We start from the raw sequence: 10,610 nt of genomic DNA, 5'->3' as shown, positions 1-10,610 counted from the left end.
GGAGTCAGAGAGAGGGTGGGTGGGAGTCAGAGAGAGGGGGGAGTCAGTCAGAGAGAGGGTGGTGGAGTCAGAGAGAGTGGGGGTGGGAGTCAGAGAGAGAGGGTGGGTGGAGTCAGAGAGAGGGTGGGAGTCAGTCAGAGAGAGTGGGTGGGAGTCAGAGAGAGAGGGTCAGAGAGAGGGGGTCAGTCAGAGAGAGGTGGGTGGGTGGAGTCAGAGAGATAGAGGGGTGAGTGGGAGTCAGAGAGAGGGTGGAGTCAGTCAGAGAGAGGGTGGGTGGGTGGGAGTGGAGAGAGGGTGGTGGGAGTCAGAGAGAGAGAGGGGTGGGTGGAGTCAGAGAGAGGGTGGGTGGGTGTTAGAGAAAGGGTGGGTGAGTTGTCAGAGAGAGGGTGGGAGTCAGAGAGAGGGGGGGGGAGTCAGAGAGATGGAGGTTGTTTGATTGAGTCAGAGAGAGGGTGATTGGGTTTATAACTGATGACAGCACTAGTAACCATTTATAAGGATCTAATTTACAAGCTTTTGTGTATTATATAGTGAATAAAGTACCCCTATTATAAAATATAAGGATATTACAAGTCACCGAGGAGTGTAGGCCTCGTGCTTTTATACAGGTCATGGAACTCCGAGGTCACATCTAATATCTTCATTTTCCAACAAGGGGTACTTTATTTATTATAATACACAAGTTTTAGTGAGTCATGTGACAGAAATGACATCACTACTCACCGTTTGTAACTGATGACATCACTAGTCACCGTTTATAAGGATATAATTTACAAAATATTCATGTCTTTTGTGTATTATATATATATATATTCTGTGTTCTCTGCCCAAAGGTTCCCTTCAGGGTCCCCAGAGCATGTGACTTCTCACATTGGTGCCCACCCTGGGCATCTCCCCCCCCCACCACCACAAGAAATGAAACCAGTTGAGCAAAGCTGGAAGACTCCCTTCTGATGCGGGTTATCGCCATGGAAAGAATGCAATATGATTGGACGATAGGCGACGGTATCTATCAGGCTCCGCCCCTCAGACAGGGACTCGAGGGGACCATTTCTGTACAGGACCCACCGCAGGGTCCAGAAAAGACAAACTGGAGACAAAAATAAGGGATTATTATTATTTTGTTTAATTGATTCGCAAGGGGCAATAAAAAAGTTCCGTACTATGTCTGAAAAAAGTGAAAAAAAAGGGTTTTTTTGTAGTTATAACAGTTGTGTACGATCTCATGAAGCTCTGGATACTCGCAGGAGGCCTCTAATTCGCCGGACCAGCGCCTGGATGAAGCTGTGACGGGATCTCACCTTACAGTACAATGATTCAATATCTAACAGTCTCTTCTGCAGGGACTCCCCAAAACTATTGGCGCCTTCTCTCAGCAGCTGCAAATAAAAGGGATACAGACGTCAGCAAACTGTCACATACACAATGGGGATGCAAATATATGCGTGATGGGCGTGGCCAGGGCAGATCTATGGGTGCACGGAGCATCCGGGGGGCCTAGTATTATGGGGACCCATGATGGTTAAAGGGGTTGTTTACCTTTGAATTAACTTTAAGTATTATGTAGAGAGTCATATTCTGAGACAATTTGCAATTGGTTTTCATTTTTTATTATTGGTGGTTTTTGAGTTATTTAGCTTTGTATTCAGCAGCTCTCCAGTTTGTCATTTCAGTAGTCTGGTTGCTAGGGTCCAATTTACCCTAGCAACCATGCACTGATTTGAATAAGACACTGGAATATGAATAGGAGAGGCCTGAATAGAAAGATGAGTGATAAAAAGCAGCAAGAACAGTAAATGTGTAGCCTTACAGAGCATTTGGTTTTATATGGGGTCAGCGACCCCCATTTGAGAGCTGGAAAGAGGTAACAGACAAATAAATTAGGGATGCACCGAATCCAGGATTTGGTCTTTTCCTGTCTGGCCGAACCAAATCCTAATTTGCAAATTCGGGGCGGGGAGGGATATCGTGTTACTTCTGGTCACATAGAAGGAAGTAAAAAATGTTTTCCCCTTCCCATCCCTAATTTGCATACGCAAATTAGGATTCGTTATTCGGCCGAATCTTTCGCGAAGGATCCCTATAACAAGTAAACAATGAAGACCAATTGACAAGTTGCTTAGAATTGGCCATTCTATAACATGCTAAAAGTTAATTTAAAGGTGAACCACTCCTTTAAGTTCACGTTTAGTTTGTTACAGAATGGCCAATTCTAAGCAACGTGTCAATTGGTCTTCCTTATGTATTCTGTATAATTTTTGAACAATTTGCCTTTTCCTCCTGACTCTTTCCAGCTCTCTAGAAAACAAATGCTCTGTAAGTCTACACATTTATATTTATTGTTACTTTTTATTCCTCATCTTTTCTATTCAGGCCTTCCTATTCAGATCCCTGTTTCTTATTCAAATCAATGCATGGTTGCTAGGGTGACTTGGACCCTAGCAACCAAATGGCTGAAATAGCAGACTGCTGAATAAAAAGCTAAATAAGTCAAAAACCACAAATAATAAAATCTTTAAACCAATTGCAAATTGTCTCAGAATATCCCTCTCTTCGCCATACTAACAGTTAATTTAAAGGTGAACAACCCCTTTAACAGTCACCACAGTTTGGGGAATGGCTGACCCCCCGACTCGTCTTGTTTTTACCATATCTACGTCCTGATGGCTGACTTTATTCTGTCGGAGGTTCCTTAGGTCCATGTTAGGATCAGTGTTAATTGTATCTGAGAAGAGAGAGCAAAAGGAAAAGGTCAGCTATAATGGTACTGATTTGCCCCCCACCCAATTGGGGATATGTGGTCTCACCTTGAAACCTTCTGCTGCCTGAAGGTCGTGCTTGAGAAGAACGGGGTCTTGGGAATCGCTGGTGGTTGCAGTGGAGCAGGTAGTATTCTATAGTGGCGCCACAGAAATGTACAGACAGGTTTCTATAATATCTGCATACGGCTGGTTAAGGAGAGGCGCTTTAAACATCAAGGGGCAGATTTATTAGACGTCGAATTGAAATTCTAATTTGAATTTTTTTTTATGGTCAAAATTCCGACTAGGGAATTATCCAAACTCGATTTGAATTTCAGGATTTATCATACTCTGGCCCTTTAAGAACTCAAAATTTGACTATTTCGCCACCTAAAACCTGCTGAAATTACTGTATAAGTCAATGGGAGAGGTCTAGGGATCAATTTAGAGACGTCTTCCTGAAAATCCATTTTTTTCGGAGAAAATCAAGTTTGATCGAATTCAATTTCGAGTTTTTCAGGTCGTTTAAAATCGTCTGAGTTGGAAAAATCTGCTTTAATTAATACATTTTGATAAGTCGAATTTGGAATTTATGAGAGTTTAAGGGCATTATCCAAACTCCGATTCGAGTTTTAAAAAAAAAAAAAAAAATCTAATTTTATTTTCGAGATTTATCATCAGAATTTGAATTCGACTATTGGCCACCTAAAACCTGCTGAATAGCTGTTTATGTCAATGGGAGAGGTCTAGAGATCAATTTGGAGGTGTTTGCAGCCTTCCCTGACATTTCAGTTTTTTCGGAGTAAAAACTCAAATCAAGTTTGATCAAATTTGAGTTTTCAAGGTCAGTTTTGATTCGCCCGAGTTGGAAAAATTCGATTTTATTAATAATTTTGATTAGTCGAGAGTTAAGGAATTATCCCAACTCGATTCGAGTTTTTTAAAAAAAAAAAAAAATCAAATCTGATTTTCAAGATTTATCATACTCTGGCCCTTTAAGAATTCGAATTTGACCAATTCGCCACCCTAAAACCCTGCCGAATTGCTGTTTAAGTCAATGGGAGAGGTCTAGGGATCAATTTGGAGATGTTTGCAGCCTTCCCGACATTCCAGTTTTTTTGGAGAAAAAAACACATATGGTGTTTGATCAAATTAGATTCGATTCAAGTTTTAAGGTCGTTTTAAATTCGTTCAAGTTGGAAAAATTCTATTTTATTAACACACATTTCGATTAGTCGAATTCGAATTTATGGGAGTTTAAGGGAATTATCCAAAATCAATTTGAGTTTTTTTTTTTAAAAAAAGAATTGAATTCTATTTTCAAGATTTATCAATACCTGGCCCTTTAAGAATTCGAATTCAACTATTCGCCACCTAAAACCTGCCGAATAGCTGTTTAAGTCAATGGGAGAGGGCCAGGGATCGATTTGGAGATGTTTGCAGCCTTCCTGACATTTGAGTATTTTCGGAGAAAAAAACTTGAATTGAGTTTGATCGAATTTTATGGCACATTTTCGTCCTAGTTGGAAGAAAAAAAAAAAAAAAAATCGATTTTATTAATACGTTACGATAAGTCGAATTTCAAATGGATGAGAGTGAATTCGAAATTCTACCCTTGATAATGTGCCTCCCAATATCCCACCCACATGCTGATTGGATGCCAGAGACTACATTGTAGTAGGAGTTAAACCTACCGACTATGATGTCAGCATTTATACTACAATATAACCTGCTGTAGTGAGAGGCCTGAGATCTATAGAGGTGTAAAAACAGGCAGTTGGACCAATCTAAGGACCAATCAAGCAGCAAGGTAGTGACCCCCAAACTGAAAGGATACAGCTACAAAGGGAAAGCAGTTTGGCTCGGCTGTTAATAAGCTTCACGAGTCGTCGCCGTGCCAGCGCGTAACTTCTGTGTGGTTGAGATTTTATCTACTCCAACTGTCATCTCAGACTGGCAAAGCTACGGGGAGCAAGAAAGAGATAACACGAGGCAGATTATAAATCAGTCAATGCCTCACCGGGGGAGGGTAATTGGCATGGTCTGCTTCCCCTCCTTCAGTTAAACTCCGGCCAATCACAGGCATTGGGAAGGTACCTCTTTAATTTCATCCGGTGGCAGTTGCTCGACGTTCTGCAGCTTGCCCACGCTCTGCCGGTGGATGTTCGTAGTAAGCGAAGAAGTTGTTGGCGCTCTGCTTCAGAAGGTGGATCACTACGCCCAAGCTTGGCAAACCCCACGAGGGGAGAACGGACACTTGGGAATCTACAATTGATCGTCACAGAAGATTATGCAAAAAACCTTTAAAAAAAGTCAAAAATTCCAATGCCATAGGGCTAACAGTCCTTAGCAATCATTTCTAAATCGTTTTAAAGGAGAAAGGAAAGCTACCAAAGCAGTTTAATTGCCCAAAATATTAGACACTATTGTGCAAGCTATAACACTTATATTTATTCTGTAGGAATGCTTTATCATACCCTGAGTAACAGCTCTAGACGTTCTATTTGGTTGTTTAGGATAAGCAGCTGCCATATTAGCTTGGTGTGACATCACTTCCTGCCTGAGTATCTCCCTGCTCACTCAAATCTCTGGGCTCAGATTACAGCAGGAAAGGGGAGGGTGAGAGGAGCAAACTGAGCATGCTCAAGCCCTAGCCCTGGAGGTTTAAGCTGAAACAGGAAGTCTGATACAGAAGCCCATGAGTACACTGAGCAGCATTACTTCGAGGTAGGGATGCACCGAATCCAAGGATTCGGTTCGGGCATTCAGCCTTTTTCCAGCAGGATTCGGATTTTGGCGAATCCTTCTGCACGGCCGGAACCAAATTCCTAATTTGCACGATGCAAATTAGGGGCGGGGAGGGACAGCGCTGGACTTTTGGTCACAAAACAAGGAAGTAAAAACAGTTTTTTCCCTTCCCACCCCTAATGTGGATTTGGTATTCGGCCCAAATCTTTCGCAAAGGATTCGTGCATCCCTACTTTGAGGGTCTACTGGTGTATTTATATAGACCTTTCTGATAAAACTTACTTACTCCTTTAAAGCAGCAGAGTAAATGCTGCAGGCTAACTGGTTGCTAGGAGTTACTAGACCTCGAATGAGGCAGCGGACACACATTTGCTATTACCTTGCCGTGTCCCATCTCGGCTGGTGCTCTCCATGAAGGCTGGGGGTTGAAGAGACACACCCAGTTTTGCTGGAAGCTCGGAGAGTTCTGGATCATGAGCGCCTGGCAGGTACTCCATCAACGTTGGAGGCAGATCTGTAAAGCAGGTCCAGAATGCATAAACAGACGATGCACTTACAGCAGAGCAAGGCCTATAGCAACATAATGGGGATCTGTCCCCTTCTAGTGATTTGTGCGGAGGCAAAAGGCCGGTTGAAAGTGTCAGATATGGGTTATGGCATGTATTTACCGTTATATGGAAAATTGAGCAGGCACTTCCAAGGACCAATCTTCCAGGCAGCTAAAAAGTATTTTAATTCATTATTCCAGTGCACTAGGATACAACCTAACGCGTTTCGTATCGATGGATACTTAATCATAGGCCTACGATTAAGTATCCTATCGATACAAAACGCGTCAGTTTAAAAAAAAAAAAAAAAAAACACTTTTTACTGACAAGTCTGCCTGGAAGATTGGTCCTTGGAAGTGCCTGCTCAATTATACGGTTATCCGGCTCCCTTAGCTGAAGGTTCAGCGCGATGCACCTGGACCCCTTCTCTAAACTGGTGAGTTTTTACTAGGGATGCACTGAATCCAGGATTCAGTTCGGGATTCGGCCTTTTTCAGCAGGATTCAGCCGAATCCATCTGCGCGGCCGAACCAAATCCTAATTTGCATATGCAAATTAGGTGCGGGGAGGAATATCGTGTTTCTTTTTGTCATATAACAAGGAAGTAAAAATGTTTTCCCCTTCCCACCCCTAATTTGAATATGCAAATTAGGATTTGGTTCGGTATTCGGCTGAATCTTTCGGAAAAGATTTGGGGGTCCGGCCGAATCCAAAATAGTGGATTCGGTACATCCCTAGGTTTTCCCTTGAGACCTGAGAAATTGACTGCAACATCATTACCTATTAGTGTTTATGATTCCATCTTGATGTATTTTAACCATTACCTGTTGCATGGCTAATTCCATGGCGTCCCTCTTGCTTACTCCGTCCAGCTGGGAGGAATCGTCTTGCAGACTGAGCTGCCGAAGTCTATCGGACCCACCAAAGCGGTTTAATAATGCAAGACACTGGCGCTGCGGGGGTTTAATGAAAGATCAGTTCAGTGTAGGGGGGCCGTGTAGGGGAAACACATACAAGCCCAACCGCTGGGGAGAGTAAAACGTGATCGTATAACATGGATCCTCACGGTCGGATGAATGAAGCGTTACCTGGAAGCGTCCAATATGTCCTTGTAGCTCCATCATTGATCCTTCATTTAAACCGATATCCAGCTCGTTGAGAACGCCTTCAATACAGAACGCACCATTGAGATTTAAGTCACGACAGAGAAATAAGGTCAGCAGATTCATTTGCAATTTAACAGCAACAGCACATATACGATGTAAAGTTTGTGCAAATAAAAAATGCAGGCTAACACAGGCAGAATTTAGTACGATGACAAGTCCTGCTTGGGTTGAGCACTGTAATGGTTACTCTGAGCTCAAGAGAAGGGTTAGGGGAAAAACTAGGAGCGGACAGCTAGAACAGAGTTTCTGTGGGAACAGCTAAGCCATCTCTTCATTGGCTGTTAGACTGGAGGGTGTGCTTATTAATCTGACTTGAGAAGAACAGAGCATGCTCATGAGCCAACAGCCAAAGGAAATTCCTAAAGGAAGGGGGCAGAGTGGGTTAGAGGAGCAGAAGAAATCCTAAGTGATTAACAGGATGCTGCAGCCTTACTATTAACCCTTGAACAACCAGAGTGGCAGGTGTTTAGATATTTCAAAGAGGCTCTTCAGTGATTAAATTTGTGCGTGGGGGGGTTTATGTGGCCTTTAATATATGGGAATGCCGGCAGCACAAAGGCAGGGAGCAGCTGATGGCCAGAAGACCTCTCATAGATTTATTTGGGGTCTGGACCAACATTTCAGCTGTAGGGGGGACGCTACTAAGAATTGGAGTAAATCAATCCCCGGGGGTTATTGGGAAGTGCTGGACAGCTCATACTTGTCACTGTGTGACATCACAACCCAAAACCCCTTCCCATCACCTCTCAACACAGAGTCAAACTAATGGACTGTGGTTAGAAGAAGTACATCTCAATACAACATATCTCCCCTAGAACAAAAAGTAGAGAATTGAATATTCCACCCTGCGGATCTTCATTCTTACCTGGAAGTGCAGCTTTGCTGATGATACCGGTGAGCAACGCCAGCTCCTGCAAAGAACCAAGACTTCCCTCCTGGCTCCTGAGAATTGCTTGAATGGTGGTCTGAATGAGCGACCAGGAACTGCAAGACCTGAGCAGGAGCATTTGAAATTAGAATTATTTTATATATATAAAAATTTTATTTAATGCATTTGAAAAAAACAGGTCAACGTTTCGGTCTAAGACCTTTCTCAAGACCATACATCATATCGTATGGTCTGAGAAAGGTCTTAGACACAGACCGAAACGTTGACCTGTTTTTTTATATAATATATATTAATAAATTTGGATTGGCTGAACCCCCGAATTCTTAGTGAAAGGTCCGGCCGACCCCTAATTTGCATATGCAAATTAGGATTCGGTTCGTTTGGCAGAAGGATTTGGCCGAATCTCAATCCTGTTGAAAAAGGCCGAACCGAATCCTGGATTCGGTGCATCCCTAATATATATAGCTTTATTCTTGACTACCTATGTAGGATGGGAACATTCTGGATTACCCTTCCGCTGCGCCTGTAAGTGCTGTGCGGTGCTGGAGTCAGGTGAGCCGACAGATTTCTGGAGTGCGGGGAGCAGGATTGTCGGTTATTTCCCACCGGGGCCGGGATAAACACAGGAGTCTCCTCATGCCGAACACTCGGTCCAAGAATGCAATTCAGAAACGTAAAGCTTCGAGGACAAGTTTGTGTAAAAAAAATAAAAACATAAATACAAAACATGATCACAGAATGGCAGCATTATTCCTGTGACATCACAGAGGTGGGGCCAAGCATAATGCAATGTTACAAGAAGGTAAGGGGAGGGTGTAATCTGTAGGGAATGCACTGATTCGGCCAGATGCCCAGAAAATACTGGTGAAAGATTCGGCATGAATACCAAAATCCAAATTTGCATATGTGAATTAGCTGGCGAAAGGAAAAAGTGGAAAAATCTTTCTTTTTGACAAAAAGTCATGTGATTATCCTCCCCCGCCCCTTAATTAAACATATCGAATTAGGATTGTTTTCGGCCATGCAAGAAGATCGGCCGAATCTGAACGCCTGCTGAATCCGGCCAACATCCTAGTAATCTGTTAAAGGGAAACTTTACATTAGGGATGCACCGAATCCACTTTTTTGGATTTGGCCGAACCCCTGAATCTTTGCAAAGATTTGGGCCGAATCCCGAATCGAATCCGAACCCTAATTTGCATTGCAAATTAGGGTGGGAAGGGGAAAGGAGATTTTGTTTCTCACCGTAAAAATCTCTTTCTCTTAAGTCGCTTGGGGGACACAGGGACCATGGGTAGCTAACACCACTAGGAGGCAGGACACAACCCCTAAAAACAAAACTGACTCCCCTTCACTTTGGCTATACCCCAGTAGGCGGAGCTTAGGTCAGTTGTACCAAAGCTCCAACAGGCAATAATAAAACCAAATTTTGGAATAAACAATCAAAAGAATTATAACACTTCATTAACCCGAAAACATCGGACGGAGTGAAGGCCAAACCAGGGAGGGAAGCCCTGTGTCCCCAAAGGATCTGAAAGAGAAAGAGATTAACGGTGAGTAAACAAATCTTCCTTTTCTCCAAGTCAGCTTGGGGAACACAGGGACCAGGGACGTACCAAAGCTGTCCCCAGAACCGGGTGGGATAAGAAGGCCTACAGAAAGAAAACCACCGCGGCCTTGCAGCACCCGTCTGCCGAATCGAGTGTCAGGATGCCGCAATGTATCAAAGTGGTCAAAATTTGGAAAAATGAATGACAGAAGTCCATGTAGCTGCCTTCGCAACAGCTCTCAGGTATCCGAAACTTGGTTACGGAACAACCCAGGAGGTAACTCACACCCCTGGTGGAATGAGCAGTGACTCTGTGTGGGGGATCCTTCCCCTTTGCCGTGTTAAGCCCGTTGGATAGCTTGTTTGAACCCATCTGGAAATGATCTGTTTGGTAGCGGGAGTACCCTGGCGCGGTCCCGAAAAGGGATCACCACAAGCGCAATCACACTTCCGGATGTCCTGACCTGATCAGGTAGAACTTTAAGGCTCTCACAGGATCAAGGGTGTCAGGCTCGTTCCTTAGGTTCGCTGAGCAGGACAAAAAGACGGCAGGACAATTTCCTGATTAGGTGAAATTCGAACGACCTTCGTAGGAAGGATGGAAAGTCCGAAGAACAGCCTGTCATGAATGGAAGATGAGGTAAGGAGCTGTACAGGTAGTGCACTGAGTTCAGAGCACGTCTCGCAGAGGCGATGGCCAGTAGAAAAACGACCTTCCAGGTGAGCACTGGAGAGCACAAGAAGCGAGTGGATTCGAATGGAGGCAGTTGAGGCATGTAAAACCAAGTCAGATCCCACACAGGGAACTGGTGCGGCAAACTGGCGGGAGCGACTGAGCTACTCCCTGCATGAAGGTCTGACGTCTGAAGGAGAGCGAAGCCGTTTCTCGGAAGAAGAACCGATGGCAAGAGACCTGGATTTCAGAGACCCCAAGGGACAGCCCATGGAGAGACCGTCTTGCAGGAAACT

At 43.8% G+C, this 10,610-nt stretch overlaps 2 long non-coding RNA genes across 2 annotated transcripts; both read right to left on the bottom strand.

Moving 5' to 3' along the window:
- Positions 1 to 1,103: 1,103 nt before the first annotated feature.
- LOC121401151 lies at positions 1,104 to 2,842 on the bottom strand. Its single transcript, XR_005966145.1, has 3 exons — positions 2,808 to 2,842; positions 2,649 to 2,725; positions 1,104 to 1,379 (listed from the first exon to the last, which is right to left on the bottom strand). It is a non-coding gene; the product is annotated as an uncharacterized LOC121401151 (long non-coding RNA).
- A 3,718-nt stretch (positions 2,843 to 6,560) lies between these two features.
- LOC121401366 lies at positions 6,561 to 8,209 on the bottom strand. Its single transcript, XR_005966182.1, has 3 exons — positions 8,069 to 8,209; positions 7,126 to 7,202; positions 6,561 to 6,990 (listed from the first exon to the last, which is right to left on the bottom strand). It is a non-coding gene; the product is annotated as an uncharacterized LOC121401366 (long non-coding RNA).
- Positions 8,210 to 10,610: the final 2,401 nt, after the last annotated feature.

The sequence above is a fragment of the Xenopus laevis genome, chromosome 3L (genome assembly GCF_017654675.1).
Source record: "Xenopus laevis strain J_2021 chromosome 3L, Xenopus_laevis_v10.1, whole genome shotgun sequence".
NCBI lineage: Eukaryota > Metazoa > Chordata > Amphibia > Anura > Pipidae > Xenopus > Xenopus laevis.
This window is presented reverse-complemented; position numbering and strand designations above follow the sequence as displayed.